Below are 11,144 nucleotides of genomic sequence, written 5' to 3'. Positions count from 1 at the left end.
TGAGTTCCCTGGCCTGAACGTTACCCTGCTAATTGTACAGGGTTTAATTCTAGGTCATTACCAGTTTCATTACCAGCGCGGATCTGAATTAACCAAGGAGGAAGAGCTCTGTATCGCCTGTGCTTTGGAAGCAGGCTAACATGTCATGTGGCATAGCATGCTAGGGACACACTCATGCTAAGTCGCCTAGCATGCTACGGCACGTTAGGTACCCTAGCATTCAAAGTACCATGCAAAGCACCATAAAATGCAACGATCCGTCCTATGCTAAGTAGCATGCTGTGCTGCTAGCAACTGTGTTAGCATCGTGAGAAAACCTAGCATACTAATGACCAAGAAGGCGATGCAAGTACCCTATCATGCTCGCTACGCCAATGCTCTCCCACACTGCAATTAGCTTAGCCGTTGGTAGTACTGAAGCATGCAAAGTACCCTAACATGCTAATAATCTATCAATCAAAGCGCCTTAAGGTACAATGATCGGTAGCATGCTAAATAAGCTGACATGCTAAACCGACTAGCATGCTGCGTACCTAGCATGCATCTTCATGGGCTCGTCCTATGGCAACAGGAGTGGTGTGATCCGCCGGCCAATCAGGGAACAGGACGGGTTCCACGGAGACGGAGTGGGCTTGTCCTTAGTCTCAGAGGACCTTGGGTCGTCCAAAAGCAGGATGAGAGCAGTGGCCATGGCGATGAGACGGGGCGAGGCAGGGTTGTCGGGGGAGACAGTGATGCCAGCGTGTGCCTGAGCCCGCCTCCTGCTGCCTGGGGGTCGTCGTGTGGGGACCCCCATGGCACCGCTCACCATGACGACACAGCCCACCTTCTAGACTCAGGGGGCTCAGGTCTTTTGCCCTCCCGCTGTTGTGCATCGCTCCCCCACCAACATGTGGACCAAACCATCGTCTCTGACCCCCAACATCTGGACCAAACCATCGTCTCTGACCCCCAACATCTGGACCGAACCATCATCTCTGACCCCCAACATCTGGGCCAAACCATCGTCTCTAAACCCCAACATCTGGACCGAACCATCGTCTCTGACCCCCGACATCTGGACCGAACCATCGTCTCTGACCCCCGACATCTGGACCAAACCATCGTCTCTGACCCCCCACATCTGGACCAAACCATCGTCTCTGACCCCCGACATCTGGACCAAACCATCGTCTCTGACCCCCGACATCTGGACCAAACCATCGTCTCTGACCCCCGACATCTGGACCAAACCAACGTCTCTGACCCCCGACATCTGGACCGAAACCATCGTCTCTGACCCCGACATCTGGACCAAACCATCGTCTCTGACCCCCAACATCTGGACCAAACCATCGTCTCTGACCCCCAACATCTGAACCAAACCATCGTCTCTGACCCCCAACATCTGGACCAAACCATCGTCTCTGACCCCCAACATCTGGACCGAACCATCATCTCTGACCCCCAACATCTGGGCCAAACCATCGTCTCTAAACCCCAACATCTGGACCGAACCATCGTCTCTGACCCCCGACATCTGGACCAAACCATCGTCTCTGACCCCCCACATCTGGACCAAACCATCGTCTCTGACCCCCGACATCTGGACCAAACCATCGTCTCTGACCCCCGACATCTGGACCAAACCATCGTCTCTGACCCCCGACATCTGGACCAAACCAACGTCTCTCACCCCCGACATCTGGACCGAAACCATCGTCTCTGACCCCGACATCTGGACCAAACCATCGTCTCTGACCCCCAACATCTGGACCAAACCATCGTCTCTGACCCCCAACATCTGGGCCAAACCATCGTCTCTGACCCCCAACATCTGGACCAAACCATCGTCTCTGACCCCCAACATCTGGGCCAAACCATCGTCTCTGACCCCCAACATCTGGACCAAACCATCGTCTCTGACCCCCGACATCTGGGCCAAACCATCGTCTCTGACCCCCGACATCTGGGCCAAACCATCGTCTCTGACCCCCGACATCTGGGCCAAACCACCGTCAGTTTTGACCCCCAGGGGGTCCGGAGCCACTGGTGGAGACTACAGACACTGAGTCTCTCATCGCTAGGGCTGCTGACCTCGGTGACCTGGCTCTGTGCCAACAGGACCACCTGACCCTCGTGCCTGGCCTCTGAGTCGACCGTTTCACTCCTCACCTCTCCGCTGGGACAGTGTGTGGGGACGACCTGGTCCTTCTCTCTCTCTCTCTCTCTCTCTCTCTCTCTCTCTCTCTCTCTCTCTCTCTCTCCCCGCTCTCTCCCCTCTCTCTCTCTCTCTCTCTCTCTCTCTCTCTCTCTCTCTCCCCTCTCTCTCTCTCCCCTCTCTCTCCCCTCTCTCTCTCTCTCTCTCCCCTCTCTCTCTCTCTCTCTCTCTCTCTCTCTCTCTCTCTCTCTCTCTCCCCCTCTCTCTCTCTTCCCTCTCTCTCCCCTCTATCTCTCTCTCTCTCCCCTCTCTCTCTCTCTCTCTCTCTCTCTCTCTCTCTCTCCCTCTCTCTCTCTCACTCTCTCTCCCCTCTCTCTCTCTCTCTCTCTCTCCCTCTCTCTCTCTCCCCTCTCTCTCTCTCTCTCTCTCTCTCTCTCCCCTCTCTCTCTCTCTCTCACACACACTTATCTTATTAACGCTATAGCATTACTGGAGTAGGTAAAACCTCATTAATAATACCTCCGGCTCTGCTCTATGACTCTCACACACCGATGGTATTAATTATGATTCATATAGCAGCTTATCGTTCCGGGCAGCACCAGGCCAAAGGGAACTTGGGGCACAGGCCTCTGCTGCTGGGAATCAAACCTGCGCCTTCATTTCCCCATCTCCTTGCTATTGATCCCTCAACACTCTGAACTAAAGCAAATGCCATTTTTCTAAATATGTATTGTAATGATTATCATTATTATTGCTATGATCAATAATAATAATGAGTCATTATAAAGGATATTAATATTAACTGCGCAGCTTATCACGTGGTTCTATAGGAGCCAGCCGCTGCCGGAGAGATGCGTGTGGATCGTAATCTGCCTGCTGCTGGGTGATATAATACAGCAAACGGAGAGAAACCGCAGTGGCTCCGGCGGCTCTGCGGATCCCACCGTACCGCCACCCCCCTCCGGAACTGCCCTGGTTAGTGCGGGCGAGCGACGCACCATGACCGGGGGACTCGCTGCCGCATTAACCGCTCCAGTGATCTCGCTCTCCTGCGGTGGCTTTCCAACGCGGTGACAGCGACACCCAGCGGCCGCGCCTGGTACTGCCGGGTGGAAACCGCAGGCTCTTACTGGTGGTGGTGTCGCAGCAGGGAAAACGATGGATGGACGCATAAACAAATGAACAGACCCGGCGACTCATTGGAGTTCCGTCCCATCAACGTCTGAGGAGACGGATCAACGGCCACCTGCAGGATGTGGGATACAATAACGTTAAGTAGTGTGAGTGTAAGCCTAATGCCAAGCCTTCGTTATGCCGGTTGAACGGTTGATGATGAAGACCAGGGGCGATTCTAGGTTTCATAAACATCCGGGGCTTAGCCCAGAGGGAAAAGAAAAGTATCCCTTTGGGCATACAAAAAAACATAGATTTTTTGTCTGCTTTATTGTGCATGCAAATTTTTTCTGAATGCTTTACCTAAATAAACAAAATACACGGTTTATTATAGCTTTAAATAGCTCCCTGACTGCTTTGCTGCTTATCCCCAAACATCTAAAGTTCTATTCAAGTTATTTCAGAGTAAAATAAATGCAAGTGGGACTATATATATATATATATATATATATATATATATATATATATATAATATATATTTATATATAGAGAAAAATATTCTTTTATTTTATTTATTTTTACCCAAGAATTATGTTCGGAGCTAATTAACTAATATCCGGCGCTTTAGCCCTGAATAAAACAGCCTTGTGATGCCAACGAGTATAAGTAGACAGGACACTGCCTAAGTATGAGTATAAGTACCCAGGATACTGGCTCAGTATGAGTATAAGTACACAGGATACTGGCTCAGTGTGAGCTGGAGTGGGGGGCGTTGGAGGCCCTTTGTGGCCCCCTGTCATCCGTCGGACCCCGTCCTCCGCCAACTGACGTCCGGCCCGTCGATGGGAACGCCGTCGACGGCAGGGGTGTTTCTAGGTCTCATTAACATCCGGGGCTAAGCCTAGCCTGGTTCTACCAGACTCTCGTACTTCACTTCATTTCATTTGTACAGAGAGTGATTGGGCGCCGCTGTGGCGGCACCAGAAAACCAAATTACATACAGCAGGTCCAGACCTAGTACTGAAGGGAAATTCAAATTGAGCGGAAGTACTTAGGCGGGCGGAGCCAGGCTAGGCTAAGCCCAGACGGAAAATGAAAATGCCAAAATTATTTCTATGCTTTATTTTGCATGAAAAAAAATTCATAATGCTTCACCTCAATAAACAAAACACACACTTTATTGTAGCTTAAAATAGCTAGCTGACTGCTGTGCTGCTTATCCCCCAATGTCTATAGTTTCATTCAAGTTAATGTATTTCAGAGTAAAATGAATACAAGTGAGACAGACTTTACACACACACACACATCTGACTGGGGATAGGATAGGTTAATTCACTTGAGGTGTTAAAAAGGTTATGTATTTAAACTTTCTCTTGCCAGAAGGACTATCTAGACTAGGCTACTTATAAATAATTATAAATATTTTTACATTTATTTTTTTAACCCAAAAATTATATTCAGGGATAATTAAACAGAGGGTCTGTGATTAGGATGTCTGGGTTCAGGGTCTGCGTTCAGCGCCTAATCGACCAGGTAAACACGCGTCCTGCCGTCCTCCGTGCTCCAGGAAACACACCAAGTTCCTGGTGGTTAATATTTAGCTCAGACGTCGTTCACTCAATACATTCATGATCCAAAATCTGACCGCATCTGACCTCAGATCTGGTGAACTGTTCTATTATTTTTCACTTTGCAGACAAACTAGACCAGCACATGAACATTCTACAATGTAAATACACAGACATCCCTGTATAATTAAGGTGTATGACAGCTCCCTCTGCTGGACAACAGTCTCACACCAAATACATTTTCCGAGCAAACGTAGCTATAGCACATTGATGTGAGACGGGATGGTGGTTTGAAAGTGTTGTAGTAGCAGAGAATGGCCTGCGGGGCAGTATGTACATTGTTAATTACATGAATAGGCTTGTATTAGTAGTAATATGGAGGTTTCATATATTTACAAAATGGATTATGTGAACATTGCTGAATAACAATCATGCATATTAAATGTATTGCGGGAGTTTAGCTTGACATTAACCAAGTTAAAGGACAATAAAATGAACCGCACCAAACATGTAGAAGTCAATGTGGGATTTTAATATATAAACAAAAACACTTGACAGAAGTTTAATACAATTTTGTACAGGAAAGCAGAGGAAAAACATTTTCCCAAATTAATCTTTTCAAATTGTCACCACAATTCCGAAAGCAAGTGAAGAGGTTTGTGTAAAGCAGTCCTCCCTGACCAGCTCTGTCCCTGACTCTAAACCCTGACTCTCAACCCTAACGCTGAACCCTCTGAGGGCAGGAAGACGCGCCTTCAGTGTAAAGGTTCGAACCACAGAGAAGGAAGAAGAAGAGGAAGCAGTAGAGAGTAGTGAAGGAGTGAGGTTAGTGACAGACGTGAGGGAAAGGCGTGTGGAAGCACACGGTTACATGTGGGGTCAAGAAGATCACTCCCACTGGAGGTCATTGATCCGCCTCAGACCGCTGAGCTCAGCAAGTCTTCTGGAGGCGAGGCGCAGATGAACTGAGGAGACGGGACCTGCAGGATGTCAGGATCAGGGCGGGTTCAGCTCAGGTGATTCTACCCCCGACCAAACAGGATCAGGTGAGGTTCAGCTCAGGTGTGTCTGCCCGGACCAAACAAGGACATGGATTAGGTTCAATATTCAAAAGATGCAACATTATCTGAATCAAAGAGACGTCATTAAGGAGCAGGCAGGCTTTAGTGCGCCTTGCTCAAGGACGCATCACTGTATTCTGAGGACTTGAACCCGGCAATGTTGGTTCGAGAGTTGAACCCCCAACTTACGAGGAATCCTTGATGGTAGAGTCCTGATCGTCCTCAGGATTTGCCTTCCAGATGTACGTCTTCCCCATCAGTCCTCCAGATTTCTGGTCTGGTTACAAACGTAATTCGTCTCTAATGTAAGGTAACAAACACAGTAGTAGTTTGTCTCTAATGTAAGGTAGCAAACACAGGAGTAGTTGGGCTCTAATGGCACGTAACAACAGCTCTCCTCAGCCAGAGTCCTGGTCTGGAACAAACAGCGCAAGTCTGGCCCTAACGTCTGCTAACAAACATGTAGTTTGTCTTATTTTTAAGCCCTTTATTTCCACTTTCTTATTTTAATACAAACTTACAATCCTTGTTGGTAGAGTGATGGTCATCCTCCAGATTCACGGCTCCCCTACCAACTCGCCTCCGCTCCAGAAACACGTTCTAGTAAGAAAACACAGCGGTAGTTGATTACCACATGTCAAAGTAACAGCTGTATGTTGCCCTTTAAGTCAACCATGCAAGTAAACAAACTTACGAGGAATCCTTGTTGGGCGATTCCTAGTCGTCCTCCAGCGTCTCAGCTCCTCCAGCAGCTCTCCTCAGACAGAGTCCTGGTCTGGAACAAACAGCGGAAGTCTTGCTTCAACATGTGGTAAAACAGATGTAGTCATCTGGTATATATGGTACAAACACCGGTAGTTTGTGGTATTCTACGAGAAGTGGCAGCGAGTGTGATGATCACTTCAGAGTCAAGCTCCATCTACCCCACGACAGACAACCTCCACCAGGCAGGGCCTTCAACACGACTCCTCCATCAGCTCCTTCAGCACGGCTCCTCCATCAGCTCGGCTCCTCCATCAGCTCCTCCAGCACGGCTCCTCCATCAGCAGCACGGCTCCTCCATCAGCTCCTTCATCAGCTCCTTCAGCCATGGATTCCTGGTCTGGTTACAAACACAGTTGGCCTCAGCAGTAAATCACCCGGGGACGCAACACACCCCACCTCCTGCATCTGAGGTTCACTTGTAAAATGGAAGACAAATTTAAACATATTAAACACTTAAATTAAACAACGTCTGCAGATTGTCGCGTTCAGCAATTCATCCACTACGGTCGTAGCAGTAATAGTAACAATAATGGCTCATATGACTCCTACATAACCCCCGTATGAATTAACTCAAATCACAGCTTGGCACAGATTTAAAGTCATAAGATGGTCAAAACCAGACCTAAACTAGCGTGGATTTTAGTGTTTCAGATGAGCTTGGTGACGGTTACCCTCTGGTCCGGTGCTGCAGGCCCCTGGTCTCCAGCCTCAGTCTCCGGTCCATCCTGGCACCACAAGCCTCCGGTCCCCAGCCTCTCAGCCTCGCCTTTCAGCTACAGCAGCAGATTTATATCAGCATTTGCCCAATAATAAACTTAATTGACTCAACCGAAACCGAGTTACACAATTAATTGAACTATTATTTTATAACTCAAGGCTAGAAAAGACTTGAGCATCCCGTTTTTGAGAATGAAGACGGAGCAGTCCACAAGTTAAAAGTGGTTCAGGCCATGCATTGAAACTGACCTGAGAAGCCTCTACTCACAGAGCACTGACCTGTTCTGGAGGACTTCTGACAGGAGGTGGAGGTCTGGCTCTGGGTGAGGAGGTGGAGGTCTGGCTCTGGCTGAGGAGGTGGAGGTCTGGCTCTGGCTGAGGAGGTGGAGGTCTGGCTCTGGCTGAGGAGGTGGAGGTCTGGCTCTGGGTAAGGAGATGGAGGTCTTGCTCTGGGTGAGGAGGCAGACACCTTGGGACAAACTACATGTTACCTTTTTAAGATTGTACAGTTCTAGAGTATCTTCATTTGTAACATGTGGGAAGGACGGCCATTATTTTAGCTTTGATATTATCCAGTTGGTAACTCTGCACCAAAGTCATTGTTTAACGTCATTCCATTGGGTAGGGTTTAACTTCTGTGGCAATTAATGACAGCAGATATTTAGAACGTACAAAAGCTGAAGTAACAAAGAACACTAAGCAGTATCAATATTAAATCAAATATACTCTGCCATATTCAGGTGCTAGGTTCCGTTGAAGAAATGTCAAATTGTCTTCCACCTTGAAATGATCTTCAGCCTTCACTGATGTCAAAAATGGGCCCGCAAGTAGAACGCCGTTTTGTACGCAGCGAGAGTCCCGTCACGTCATCGTGGTTATAAGTACGCCGCAACCATCGGAAATTATCAACATATTGTACGACGTACGTGTCAGTATGTATTTAATATCAAACTTAAGTTGCTTAAGATAAGGGAACAATTCCCAATGGAAACGACTGAAAAAATAGTTTCCGTTGGCAACGGCTCGAGGTCACGCAAATACAATCCAGAACGTTCCGCCAGACTCCCTCAGGGGACTCCTGTCCAACTAACTGCCAGGTAGTTTCTTATGGTTGTCAAGACTACAACATTCTATGCTAACCATTGGGACTAAATCAAGTGACCGCACTCAGAACCTTCCACGGCGGGAAGCACAAACCGTCCGACCGGAATCCGAACATTCCGGCCGGAACCAACCAAAGAAAAAACATAACCAGCGCCTCACCTTGAGCTGAACGGAGGAAGATCCTGAAGTCCAGCGATGGTCTTCATTAAAATACAGCCAACAGACTTACCTTGTGGAGATCTATTTGTTGCTGTTGGTGATTACTACTATTCAGTGTACCTTTACATTATTATGCACCCAGTGTGTACAAGTTATATCACTCAAAACCGTACGAAGAACCAAACTACCATGTACGTCCCACAACAACTTTAAACCTAAAATCATTCAATACAAAACCCTGTCTACATTTTACAACTATCGATATTATTCAGGGTACAAACCATAGAGAGCACATCTAAACGTTGAGCTCACAGAGAGACGACCATAGCCCTGCAACGTCACCCTGACGCCTCATCACCAACAGCAAATCATGCCAGCCAGCCAACACATGTACAGGTCCAGTGAGAAGTGGGCATCTGAGCGAAAGGACCGCCCATAATAAATAGAAGCCCAATTCCTGAACTATCCAACCATCTTCATGGTTTAAAGATTTACAGACTTGACACGCTATCGTATTCCAACCACCTTTGTCTGCTCCCTCGTTACTTATAAAACTCTACATTTCCATCACTAGAGTGTTGAATCCTACTCATGGGGATGTGGTCAGAGTGAGCAGAGATGCATGCTGGGATAAAGTATTTTCTGAAGTCTTCGGTTCTATAGACACGCCCCTCAGGAGAAACCAAGTGTCTGAGAATCTGTCGTGACATCAGTTACATGAGCTGGAATATCCTTCAAGATGGCGCCAGGATTCTCAGAGGAGAAAGGCCAAGTGGAAGATGTGAGGGTTCTTCCTCTCAGCCAGTGGAACACAACAACGGTCTTCATCAGAGTACCATGAACACATTGAAACATTCTCCTCTTACACCTTGAAGCCCCAGTGAAGGTTTCCTTACCTCCTCAGCTGAAGAGCACAACTTCAGCTCGAAGAGTGCACTAGTTGGAGTTCCCAGATTGGTTCTGATTTAAGGGAACCAATCGTTCAGCTAGTCCTGTCCGAAACAAGTACAGTTCAGCCTGAGAAGACGTGCAACTGAGAGCAAGACAAGATCCACAGGGCTCTCCATCAATCCAGCCTGTTAGGAAGAGCCGTCTCATTACAGGTCTGAAGGTCATCTTGAATATCCATTTAGGTCCATTTCCAACGTCACTCTCCTTGTGGAATTCCTTTTGGTGTCCATCCTCCATTGATCCTGATTGGTGAAGTCCTAGTCTGAAGTCACTGATCTGAACACGCTGCTTGCATCCTTTTACACTTGAGTTGGGTACTCTCCTTCCTGCCCAGTGTGTTGGATATCGCTCCGCAGCGTCGCTCTGGGCTCTTCATGTCTACTGGAGGCCCTCAAGTAAACATGTGGCCGTCCATCAGGGATGATTTAGTTGACCAGTCCAATATCCCAAGCCAAATCACACAGACCCATCGTGTGAACATTATCACTGTCAAAGCAAGCCGGACACACACAGAACCTAGGACACGCACGTAGAACCCCATGCCAGGTGTGAGTGGGAAACATACACAGTAGAACCTTAGTGATACTCAAAAATCAGCCATCTCATGTCAAACCAAACCACACACACCCCACTGAGCCATAAAAGGCCAAACAAATCGTGCAGGGTAAAAACCTCATGCCAAAGAACGTTCCATCATCCAACCCCAGCTCTCCTTGCAGGGCACCCAGAACAGAACAACCAATGTCTCCAGAGAAGTAAATTATGTACACCATTCTTCAGTGGCGTCCCACATTGGTGATGGATTACGCTTGGCGTCTCCAAAATGTGTCCAAGGTTGATTCAACGTCTCTGAAGTCATGTCTTTGTAGTCCAGTGGTTTCCTGAATGAGGGGCCTTCACAGCTGCAAGCGGTTTTGCTTTAGTCAGCCTGAGGACAGGAAGGAGGTCATCTGTTCAGTAGACGACACAGTGGAGGGGGGTGGCTCTTGAGGAGCAGGATCCATCTGGGGATGGCCCCAAATAAGACCTTCTTGGAAATGAAACTATTCCTGAGGAGTCACGATGGCTGGAGGGGACTTTTGAATGTGTTCCATGGTTCTGTGTCAGACTGAAGTTGTGTTTTAGTCGTTGAGATGAGGAGCCCCTCATCTCCCCCTGGTGTTTCTCCTTCTGAATCCCTGTCTCCATTTTAAAGAACATTCCAGTCCATGTAACTGACGTCACAACGGTTTCTCAAACACTCGATTTCCCCTGAGGGGGCGCGTCTACAGACCTGTAGACATTAGACAGCTCTGTATCCCAGTATGCACCTCTGCTCACTCAGATCACACGCTCATCAGTAAAGCAACACTCATGTGATGAAGATGCAGAGCTCAGGAGAGTAACTGGAAAGAAGACTGAAGATATCAGAACCTAACCCATTACTCTAGATTACAACAATAACTTGGAGCCTGTAACCATTTTAACAAATCATTAAAACCAACATAAACCAAACACCAAGTAACCCATGAACCAATAAAACATCCTTGCTAATCGGATCAACCTTCAGGTACCGGGTTAACTCAC

General features: G+C 47.8%; 1 long non-coding RNA gene across 4 annotated transcripts in view; it reads right to left on the bottom strand.

Moving 5' to 3' along the window:
• LOC132456516 (uncharacterized) overlaps nucleotides 1-8,903 on the bottom strand; it is a 91,980-nt gene extending 83,077 nt beyond the window's left edge. Inside the window, exons 1-7 of one of the 4 annotated variants that reach the window (XR_009525506.1) lie at nucleotides 7,644-8,903; nucleotides 7,319-7,420; nucleotides 6,806-6,984; nucleotides 6,577-6,657; nucleotides 6,404-6,482; nucleotides 6,068-6,330; nucleotides 5,456-5,889 (exon numbers count right to left, since the gene is read on the bottom strand). This is a non-coding gene — a long non-coding RNA (uncharacterized LOC132456516). Of the gene's footprint in view, nucleotides 1-5,455; nucleotides 5,890-6,067; nucleotides 6,331-6,403; nucleotides 6,483-6,576; nucleotides 6,658-6,805; nucleotides 6,985-7,318; nucleotides 7,421-7,643 lie in introns of those variants that run through there. The other 3 variants (XR_009525503.1, XR_009525505.1, XR_009525504.1) reach the window with 3 other exon arrangements.
• Between the last annotated feature and the right edge of the window lie 2,241 nt (nucleotides 8,904-11,144).

This window comes from Gadus macrocephalus, chromosome 4, assembly GCF_031168955.1.
Source record: "Gadus macrocephalus chromosome 4, ASM3116895v1".
Taxonomy (NCBI): Eukaryota; Metazoa; Chordata; class Actinopteri; order Gadiformes; family Gadidae; genus Gadus; species Gadus macrocephalus.
The sequence above is the reverse complement of the archived record's forward strand: the minus strand, read 5'-3'. Positions and strand labels throughout refer to the sequence as shown.